The sequence below is a fragment of the Canis aureus genome, chromosome 34, assembly GCF_053574225.1.
Source record: "Canis aureus isolate CA01 chromosome 34, VMU_Caureus_v.1.0, whole genome shotgun sequence".
Lineage (NCBI taxonomy): Eukaryota > Metazoa > Chordata > Mammalia > Carnivora > Canidae > Canis > Canis aureus.
This window is the reverse complement of record NC_135644.1, coordinates 5,889,565-5,901,018: the sequence shown is the minus strand read 5'-3', so window position 1 is coordinate 5,901,018 and position 11,454 is coordinate 5,889,565. Positions and strand designations below refer to the sequence as shown.

The 11,454-nt window shown below is 36.4% G+C and overlaps 2 long non-coding RNA genes across 9 annotated transcripts in view; one reads left to right on the top strand and one right to left on the bottom strand.

Annotated features, from left to right (window-relative positions):
• The first annotated feature begins 5,473 nt into the window (after nucleotides 1–5,473).
• LOC144304774 (uncharacterized) lies at nucleotides 5,474–7,109 on the top strand. The gene is made up of 3 exons (XR_013371748.1): nucleotides 5,474–5,543; nucleotides 6,500–6,598; nucleotides 6,998–7,109. It is a non-coding gene; the product is annotated as an uncharacterized LOC144304774 (long non-coding RNA).
• Nucleotides 7,110–9,398: 2,289 nt separating this feature from the next.
• The window catches only part of LOC144304773 (uncharacterized), a 76,218-nt gene continuing 74,162 nt past the window's right edge, over nucleotides 9,399–11,454 (bottom strand). For 7 of the 8 annotated variants that reach the window (XR_013371742.1, XR_013371746.1, XR_013371740.1 and 4 more), the window contains one exon: nucleotides 9,399–10,336. This is a non-coding gene — a long non-coding RNA (uncharacterized LOC144304773). Of the gene's footprint in view, nucleotides 10,340–11,454 lie in introns of all 8 variants that reach the window. The other variant, XR_013371747.1, reaches the window with a different exon arrangement.

Here is an 11,454-nt window from a genome sequence, read left to right as displayed (position 1 = left end):
CCACATCTAACATTCTCCAAATCTCTGACTATATACAAGTCCTAGTAGTACCAAGTTATTTTTATTCTGAAAAATGAATTCATCAAATGTTTCCCTAGTGAACATTTTTATTGTTAATTAACAATAGAATGTAGCACACAATAAAGGAAAAGTGAGGGCTGGGCAAAAGGGCAACTGTTACTTTTTTAAGAAAATACAACCTGAATAGGAAGTGAATATGCTTTTTAATTTTTTTTAACCTCCCAAGAAATCCAGAATTCTACGTTTTACCTCACTGACAAAAAGAATCCGAGAACCTTGATATTTTCCAGATCACAGAACAGATGCAGCGCTAATTCTGAGCCTTAGACATTTGGCATAGTTGAGGTTTTATGACAAGGCATTCTGGCAGGAGAAAGAAGACCCTAATTAGCAAAGTATCCTTGTTAAACTTTAAAGTACTGTCCTTTGTATCCCATGAGATTTTTTAATAGATGCACATCATTTGTTTACATCATTTTAGTTCTTCGACTTGATGTATTTCCAACACTGGCTTCCAGGCCTTACTTACTTACCCCCCAAATGAGCCTAGTGGAGAAGAAACACAACATTGTGGAAAGTATTTTGTTCTCTGAAAATCTCTTCTGTCTCCTTTTTCATAAGAAACGACTTAGTATTTAAGGTTTCCCTTTCAATAATATACACCGAAGCATTGCCCATCGATGCTACATTTCCCGTTGGCAGTTCTGAACATGGGACAGCTGTGTGAAAGGAGGTGGTTTTTGACAATGTGGCCAAGACTTCCCCTTTTCTGGGTTTTGCACCATTGAGAGGCCGAGGGTCATACAAAGAGAAGAGAGAAATGAGGAATAGTAAGGTCTGGAGAGGGCATATGATGTCTGGTCTGACCCTAGCTGCCCAAAGCCTGGAGGGACCTTACTTAGGTGATCTGCTCCATTGAGGTCCAAGGGAGCACTGGCATTGGCCTGCTTTAGGTATAGTCTTCAAAGACAGAGAGACGAGAGCCTGAATTTTGCCAGAGCATTTTCCCAGAGTGTACCCTTTACATTTTAGATGAGACAACTGGAGCTCCAAGTCAACTTGAATCATGCATATCAGAGGGAAAGCAAGGATTTGGTAGCTCCTAGGAGTTTCACTGTTATACCAGGGGAGCTGCCAAGCTCTGGGCCCTCACATTTGGTGATCAGTGTGAGTACTCTTTCCTCACGTTCCCAAATTGCTCAGGAAGGCCTGAGTTGTAGGCCACCAGAAAACAGTTGGCCAAAAATACTAATTTCCTTTCAGCTATTTGTCCTCTCAGAACCTGGGATTTCTGAAGTCACTAAAATTTCACACACTGGAAACTATTATATGTATTTTTATTTTTGTTTCTCTTCACATTATGGGAATAAGAAAGCACATATGTTTGGAGGGTTTTATCTCAATAGCATTTGTTGCTTAGACCCCCATCTGTTGTAACAGCAAAGAACATAGACAGAAGAAGAAAATATCAAGAAAGAGAACAATTGATATTATTAGATATTAGCCTTTACTGAGTGTTTCCTCTACACTACACATTGACTAAAGCACTGTGCATGCATTATTTTAGTTAGCGTTTACAATAGCCTGAGGAAGTAATTTGGAGAGGTTGAGGTATCTGCTAGGTCCCAATTCTTTAGTGGTGGAATGGGATTCAGACCTAGAACTGTCTGATTACAGAGTCCAGTTCTTAACAACTGCGCCATATTGGCTGCCATGCTTTGCCTCCTCTGTTCAGTTTACAATGGAGACAGAAGCATGGGAGGAAAATGGATGGTTACAAATCAACAAAACTAAAAAGCGATTAGAATGTGTATACTGTTACTTTGGCTGTAAATTGCTATTTTCTAGAGTCCTAGGTTGTGACGTGACAGCTCACTAATTACTAACATTGCTAAATCAAGCCGGGAAAATTGGCTTTCGCTAAATCAAAGTGTGGGAGAAAGACCTTACGCTGGTTTCTGGCTCAAGACTCACCTTGAAATATGTAACCTCAACCCATTGGTCAACTTCCTTACTGTGTATTTCCCATCTGACGGCCCCAGGATTCTTACACAGAATGGACTATTTGATTAACATCTGCCCACTGGCTGTAGGTTTGGTGCTTATGCCCTGCCATAAATTTCTATCCTGAAGTCTGAGATCATGAAAACATGAGTTGGTACTGAAATCAGGCAGTGAACTCTGATACAATATGGCTATAGGAACAACAACGAAACTACAATTTGGGAACTAAATGCTGATTGGCCACTATATCATAAGTAGAAAATGAAACTTGGGTACCCTGAAATTAGACCTCTGTATTCCCTTAAAAATAATTTTTAAAATATTTGTTTGTTTGCTTATTTATTTATTTATTATTTTTAAAGAGGGAGAGAGGGGGGAAGGGAGAAAGAGGAAGAGGTTAGAGAGAGAATCTTAAGCAGGCTCCACATTCAGTGCAGAGCCCCATGTGGGGCTCCATCCCATGACCCTGAGATCATGACCTGAACCAAAATCCAAAGTCCAACACACTTAGCCACTGAGCCACCCAGGTGCCCCTACAGTAATTTTCTTTTTAAAGATTTATTTGTTTATTTATGAGAGACACAGAGAAAGGCAGAGACACAGGCAGAGGGAGAAGCAGGCTCCCCACAGGGAACCCCATGTGGGACTCGATCCCAGGACCCCAGGATCACTACCTGAGCCTAAGGCAGACACTCAACCACTGAGCCACCTAGGCATCCCCGCTAAAGTAATTTTTATATGTGCTTTTCAGCAGTGCTTTGCATCTTTCATTAAATAGTAGCATAAGTATATATAAATATAAATGAAAATAAAAATATAAACTGCATTCCATTACCCAAAGACAAACACTGAAACAGGTCTATTATCATCTAATTTTTTTCTAGCTTTACTAGAGAAGGGTGCATGTGTGTATTTCACATAACAAAATATATGGTTAATAAATTAAAAATAACATTCAATTAAGTTCTGAGAGTTATTTCTAAGGGGAATTTTTGGATGAACAATTACAGTGTTATCCTCATAATGAGATATAGATTTCATAATAACATTATTGACTGTGGTTCTAAATGCCACCATAAGAGTAATTTGGCACCAACTCCACATTACCGAAAGAATACTGATGTGGTCAGTTTAGTCAGGTGTGGTTTGTTCCTTAGCGCTTCTCTGATGTGGTATTTTGCCTGTTGATGGTAAAAACAATACTAACTGCTGACATTTACTGAGTGCTTAGTTCTGTTAGGAAAAGACTCTATATTGCTCTTCCTTTATTAACTCATTTAACACTCAAAAGAATACAATTCTCTACATGTTACAGAGGAGGAAATTAGAGTAATTTTCCTTTGATCAAACAGTCAATAAGTACTGGAATCAGGATATAGACCCAGCCAGTCTGGGTTCAAAGTTGTTAAGTTTTACTATTAGTCTTAGAGAAGGCAATCTTACATTCCTATTATACTATGATTTCCTTTTCTGAATTTTTCCTTTTAATTTATCATTAGTCAACTCAGTATACTTCCAAGCAAAGTAGATTGGTATATACTTACAAGTCTATGTGTAATGTTTAATATAGTTTTGACTTCAGGTGACAGAAAAATGTCCCTCAAACTGGCTGAGACCACTAGTCTCAAACTCTAGCCTGCATTGGAAATCATCCCAGGGGCCTCTTAAAACACAGATTGCTGAACTTCACTCGAAGTTTCTGGTTGCAGGGGTCTGACATGGGGCTCTAGAATTTGCATTTCTAATAAGATCCCAGGTGAGGCTGCTACTTCTGGGTTAGGACCATACTTTGAGAAAATTCATTGACTGTAGAAGTCAAGATTCAGGTCTTAGGTTGGCTTAACCCAATTTCTCCAACTCCATTTCTCTGCATCTTTCTTAGGTGTTAACTCCTCTGGGTCCCTGCCTAATCTTCAAACAGTAACAAGGTGACTGCAACCATTTTAATCCTTGAATCTGCATGTAATAATATCCAAGAAAAAAGAATTCTACGCTTTGAGCGATTTTTATAAGAACAAGGAAATTCCTTTACCAAAGTCCACAGGAAATGTCATTGGGTCTTCACCTAAATTAGATCACTTCTTTATTCTTGAACAAATTTTACTGGTCAGAGAGCACTATTTGCTGATTGGCTTAGGATTGTGTTCCTGAACCAATCACAGTCAAGAACCATGGCCTGCCTCTAAGATCAGTCAGTAACTACCCTGGACCAGCAAGAATTGTAGTCTTTAAATAGAGGAAGAAAACTTTGCTATTTTACCGTTTCTATTGTTTTAGTTCAAAATGCATTTTCAAAAAAAGACAAAGAAAAGTTTGCTTTCAAGAAAAATCTTCAGAATCTATCTTTGGAAAATTGTAGACCATAAAATTTTGCCTTCCTAGGTTAACTTCAAAGCCAATATTTTAAGTTTACATATTTATAGCAATATAACAATATTTAAAATTATAGAACAAGTGTATATATTTCTAAACAGCACCTTTAACACAATATGGAACAAGTTTTCCTAAATAAAATTGGTAGCTGTCTATATCCAAAGACTCATTGTAGTTATGAAGAGGGTGTCATTAATTTATAGGGTATGTGAGATATGCCCAAAACTATATTTTGCATATATTATCTAATTTTATCTACTTGGCAACCCTAATAATTAGGTAACACTATTATCTATGTTTTGCAGATAAGGGTTATACAGTACTTATGCTATAGCATTATATAATAATACACATTATCTACTCTAACTTAAATGAATATAATGATGCATTTTTCTTGATAACTATATAATACATATCCCTGTATAATATATATTTCTCATTTGTTTTAAAAATTACCTCTCTGAAGTGCTATCAAGAACAATAACTAAAGTTAAGGGAGATATGCTGATTTATGCAGTTGTTTGCATACCAAATTTGTTTAGTTAAATTTAGTTGCATATTTAAGTGTTTGTTATGCATAAGACATTATGTATAAAAAAATACACATAGTATATCCATAAAAGAGAGAAGGAAGAAGGGAGAAGAGATAATATCCATAAAGCTCTTAATATAATGCCTGGCTCCTGCTTATCTTAAATGTCCCCATAATAATGTTAGCTGTTATTGGTATTTTTATTTAATTCAATATAACATATTTATTAGGAACTATACGTGTGAAGCACTGTTCAAGGAAATGAGTACATATTCATAAATACAAACATTGAACACCGTATATTAAACACTAGCCCCTTTAGCATAGGCTGTTCTTAATATACTCATTACAGAGGCAATTTCTCAAGCAAATTAGTCATGTAGCTTGTTTCTTGATAACAGCACAGGGAGTTAAGACTGCCAAAATCAACAGTGTATTTCAAAGGCTTCCAGGTTCTCTGTAACAAAGGCTGAGTAAGCCATGACTCACAATCAGGAAACTTCTATTTGAGGGCCTTGTTATCTCTCTTCATATCTGGGGTGTGGGAAAGACTGGTAGCAGTGGGCAGCACGCAGGGGAGGAGTTCCGTTCTGTTTCCAGTGCCACAAAGCCAGTGAGAAGCACATAGTGAAAGTTCTCCTGCTGTAGCTTTTTTCTTATTTGACCCCCAGGATGTGTAGACAGTGGTCTAAAAACATACTCAGGACAATGGAACTGCTAGAATTTGTAATCAAGTCTGTGATTAAGTCAATCACACCTCATTGCCCAGATGTAAACTCGACTGTCCAGCATCTAGTCACTTTGGAGTGCTTGCTGCTTCTGTCTGTGTGTTTTATTTATTTATGGGGGTAAGGAGGTAGTGTATTTTTAAGGCTTAACTTTCATCCTGCAATAATGTAAATGAAAGAAGAGGGTTTTCCAATTGCCCAGAAAGGATTTAAGTTGTGGCTGTCATGTATTTGTGGTGTGGCCTAGAGCAATGCCTTAATATTTCTCCATCATAAATTTCCTGTCTTTTAAAAGAGTAATATTGTCTACCTAGTGGATTTATTACAAAAAAGAATAAATTAGATTGCAAATGAAAAAGAGAGTCATTTTGAGAGTAGCAGTCTCTCTCAAAAAAAAAAAAAAAGAAACAAAGAAACCCTATTGAGTTGGTATTATACTAACTGTCCATATTCAAGATAATCATATACTTTATACTCTAAGGACCTTTTTTCAGAGTGAAGGGGTCATTATTAATAATTAGCCCAGGATATCAGGGCAAACAAAGACTGTCCTGAGCAAATCTGAAGGTATAATCACTTTAATTATAATCATGTTACTTTATTGATAGAGCTAAAGGGAGGAGTCAGATCTCCTTATCTCTGATATAACTTTGCAATCATTTATGAATTTTATTGTTGTTGGCACGAAAGGCCCAAGGTTCCTCACGGATACTTCATAGTTATTTATCATTGGTTCACAAAAACAACCTAGTTTGTAGTAAGTGATACAGAAGAAAAAAGAAAGTGTATGACCCAGTTTTCTTCTTCCCCTGTTTTATCCACTCTCCCCCCTCAACTGAAGAAAACCTAGATCTGCTTCTTGCCCAAGTAGCCACTGAAATGCTTAAAACCCACAAGAATAGAACTCACCCACCCCAACACAGAAATACCCCTGGAATTGGTGAGTGAAAAGTAGAAAGGAGACTTTTCAAAATTTTGTCTTGGAATCCTACAATTTAAATGTCATAATCTGGAAAGCATCTCCTCCTCCTCCTTTCTGTCTCTATTTAATCTAAAATACATTTTGATGATCTATTTGATGGCATTCAAGACACTGACTAAATTTGATGGCTAGGGAATGTGGTTATACATCCTGCTTTAAATTCCTATTTGATAGGGAACAAATAACCTTACTATTCACCTAAGGAAAGACTTTTTAAACTGAGGATAAAAAGGAGAAATGAAAATTTTAAATACTTCTACAGTTTATAAAATTTCAATTCTTAAACATAGAAGACATAGAGTGTGTAAAGTACATGTATGAAAAATCTGACATTGCCTATTTTTTTTTATTTTGAAGACTAATCCTGAACTATCTCAACTTGGCTGTGAAATCTTGACTAATCAACTAAGGCAGGTACTTCGAGCCCTGATTCAAGAAATTTTCTAGACTCTACCAACTATATATTGGGAAGGAGGTATGGAAGAGGTTAACTCCAGACTGGCAAATTTCCTGTTCACAAAAGTGCACCTGGGAAGATCTTTTGTTTGTTCACTTATTTATTCATAAGAATTTATCATGTTCTTTGTAAGTACCTTGCTCAAGGCCAGATGCTGGAGATTCAAGCATGATGTTATCCCAGCCTTGAAGTCCAGCGAGGCAGACAGTATTGCTATCAATAATTACTATAAAATGAAACCCAGTACTAATGATAAAGGGAAGCTCAAGGCACTGTGGGAAACGATAGTGCTCCAGGGAACAGAGAAGTGTCTCTGAGTATGTGATTTGTTAAGCTGAGTAGGATGAGTATGAATAGCCATTTTATAATGGAAATAATGTCCAAGGCAGAAGGGATAATATGTGAGAGATGGGAAGAGAGAGCTTGGTGTAAGGATCTAATAATAGGCTATTAGGTCTACAATAAAGATACGCGATCAATATGCTGGAGAGGTGAGGAGAGGCCAAATTATAGAGGCTTTGTATATTATATTAGGAGTTCAAACTTTATCCAGTAGGTAAATGGGAAGCCATTGAGAGGTTTTATGCAGAAGGCTAACATGATCAGATATGGATTTTATATAAATAATTCTGACTACAAGAGACCATTTAGAGAATTATACAATGGTTGAGATCAAAATTAACAGCAATTTCTACAAAGATGGTGTCAGTGGAAATGGAGACATTTAGGAAGGAATATTAACAAGATTTGGTGATTTACTGGACATGGACAGTGAAGTAAAAAATGCCCAGGTTTTGGCTTAGAAACCTGACTGGATAGTGATGCCCTTAAATGTATGTACAAAGAATATTTAAGGAGAAGCAGGTTTGCAGGGTGGTGATAGTACATTCCATTTTGGACAAGTTGAGTTTGAAATATCCTTGACATATTCAAGTAGAGATGTCAAACACAAAGTTGATCTCGTAAGTTAGGAGCTCAGAGAGCATGTTGAACTATATTTCGAGATTTGGGGTTTATTAGCATACAAATGGCCTTTGAAGCTCTGGGAGTAGATGAGACATCATGGAGAAAGTGGGTAGAATGAAAGAAGAGGAGGCTCAAAAAGAGACTCCTTTCATTATATCAACTTGTAAAAGAGGAAGAGGACTGCTTTTGCATTTCTCTGGCAAGAAAATGAGGTTTCAAAAGGCTCCAGGAAACAGGCAGCATATGACCCACAAGTGATGATAAGATAAAATGTCTGATATTATGTTCTGGGTTAGAGTGTCAGTCCATATCTAAATATAGTTTTAAAGCCAGATTCCAACTCAAGAAAATATCTTTTGAGCTCCTCTGGATGTGAGGAAGACTCACAGCCTATCTCACTAATGTTATTACAGTTTCTTTGCTTTTCCTTCCCTTCTTTGGTAATGCTCTATCCAGGACATGCTTCCCTGATAACATGCCAGGCATAAGCAGCTTGAAGACTACCCTCATTTTATCCTTAGATAATATTCTCACTCATATTATAGAAAAAGGAAGTTTTATGATAGGGGTAGTTGGAAAACAAAGTATCTGCTTACTCTAGCCATGAACTATAATTAGAAAGGCCCAAAATACCATAAGTAGTAGTCATTCAACACTCATTTTTCTCAAGAATCTCATAAAACTTAATTAAGGAATGCAAAGGTTCAGATAAAAATTTTAAAATGTACACTGACAATGAAATAGATGCTCTTATTTTCTTCCCTGTGTTTCTAGTCTGCATCACATCCACTTACGCTGTCTCTTCATTCTAAGAGACAAATCTTAGAATCATAGCATATTAAATTTGAAAGGAATTCCAAGAGAGCCTCTCACTCAGCCCTCTCTGCCCTGTCCCTGTGCCCACTTATAGATGAGGAAATTGAGGTGCAGGGGTAATGGCACCTAGAACTTACATTTACATGTTGCTATATATTCGACAAAGCAGGAAAGCATATCCACTGGAAAAAGGACTCTTCAATAAATGGTGCTGGGAAAATTGGACATTCACATGCAGAAGAATGAAACTGGACCACTCTCTTACACCATACACAAAGATAAACTCAAAATGGATGACAGATCTAAATGTGAGAAAAGAACCCATCAAAATCCTAGGGGAGAACACAGACAACACCCTTTTTGAACTTGGCCACAGCAACTTCTTGCAAGATACATCTATGAAGGCAAGGGAAACAAAAGCAAAAATGAATTATTGGGACTTAATCAAGATAAATAGCTTCTGCACAGCAAAAGAAACAGTCAACAAAACTAAAAGACAACCTACAGAATGGGAGAAGATATTTGCAAATATATATTTAAATAATAATGTTTACATTCAAAGTAATATTAGTGATTACACTGTTGAAGATTCCAGGCTCTTGGAATCCGTTATCTGGGTCAGACAATCACACAAGCCTTGGGCAAATTACTTAGCCTCTCAGATCTTTTGTTCCTCCATCTGTGATATCAAGTTTTACAGTATCTTTTCACAGGTGTTGGTAGACAATTCTCCATAGGTTTCTTTGCCTGTCTTTTGAGCAGTCACACGGACTACCTTTTCAAAGATGTTTGTATAGATGACAGCCTTGAAGGTTATAGTGTCTGCCTCAGGGCAAAGAGCAGGTTTGCTTACAACTCAGCAAAATAAAGATGTCTCCCTCTGGAGATAAGCTTTCTTTCCATTTTAAAAGATTTGGGTTCCCTTATTTCAGCATTCTTCTCCTGCACTATGACTCTCTCTGTGTGTAGAAATCACCTGGACCTCAGAGAACTGATGTAAATGCTGATATTCTGGCTGTTAATATCTATGTAGGTAATAAAGACCTTCGTCTGTGACTCACGGGTCTCACATCTTCTGCCAACATCCATGTGATTGTGACAGGCTAACGTAGTAGCTTCCAAGTGGAGCGACATCTTAGACCCTTCACAGTTCTTGACAATAGAGGTCTGTAAGAGCTGAGTAAAGCAAATAAACATAAAGAGCCAGAAGAGTATCTGGCACATAAAGACAAAGGACTGAATGGATGCTGGTTGTTAATGTCATTATACAGTTATACTTGCCAAATGCACATGGTTTCTTCCTGGGCAAAGCCAAGACTAGAATCCAGATCTGTAAGTACTCAGTCCAGGGGCACCTGGATGGCTCAGTTGGTGTCTGATTCTTGATCTCAGCTCAGGTCTTGATCTCTCAGTTGTGATTTCAAGCCCCATGTTGGGCTCCACACTGGGTGTGGAGCCTACTTAAAACAAAATTCGGTCTAACATTATTTTTACCTCTTTCTACCAATCCCTTCCACACCAACATTATATTTTCTGCATATTTAACTTACGATTAATGTTAAAAATAATGTAGTTTAAGAGGAAGAATTAAGAATTTAAACCAAATTATTTGGTGAACATGTTAAAATTAGTATGAAAGAAACAACAAATCTGGTGATCAAAGACATCAGAACATTAAAGTATTATGTTAAAAGAAAAAAGGCCAAAACCATGATAAGTTTTTTATGTGAATACACATAAAAAACTAAGTTGTCCAGAAATACATGATAAGCAAAATATTATAAAGTTTGAAAATTCCCTAACGACAATCAACATTTTAATATGTATATTTTTATTTATGAAAATATACTACTTTTTGTTAAGGGCTCAAAATAAATTTTTAAAATGTATATGCCATAGACACAATCTCTGAAAGTAATGGCTCCCTAGTACTAATTTCTAGATTTTGAAATATTCCCTAAGACATTTTCTATGAGTCATGGCTTAAGATTTGGTACCTGAATTACCACTGAAAAATAATATTAATCAAATACTTGCTTTATAGCTGATCCATGCCTGGTGTTTTACATGTTTTCTTTTATTAAATCCTAATGACAATCATATGGGATATAAATTATTAGTAACTTAATTTACTGATGAGAAAATTATTCATAGAAAAGTAATTTACCCAAGTTTATGCAGCTTGGAAGATCTAATGGACCATAGTGAACTAAAGTCTGATGACTAGTGATCCTGTTTCATAATATTCTAATTATACTGCCATAAATCTTTAGTTGAATTTATGAAGGAAATGCATATGGTGAGATTAAATGTTAAAATCAAGAAACTAGATGGTTTTCACAAAACCATAAAGACAATTCAATAGGCCAATAATTGCAAATCACAAATCAGTCCCAACCTTTCCATAAGCTGTTCACAAACAGCCTGGATTTTAACTCTATTCTCTCAGATGGAATGTAAAAGTTTTCAAGAAATACACTTATTTAATTCAATAGTAAAGGAAATAAATTTGTAAAACTCAATCAGTCTTCCTCCAGAGACCCTTAAAGATTGTACTTTTACTGTAAATACAAGC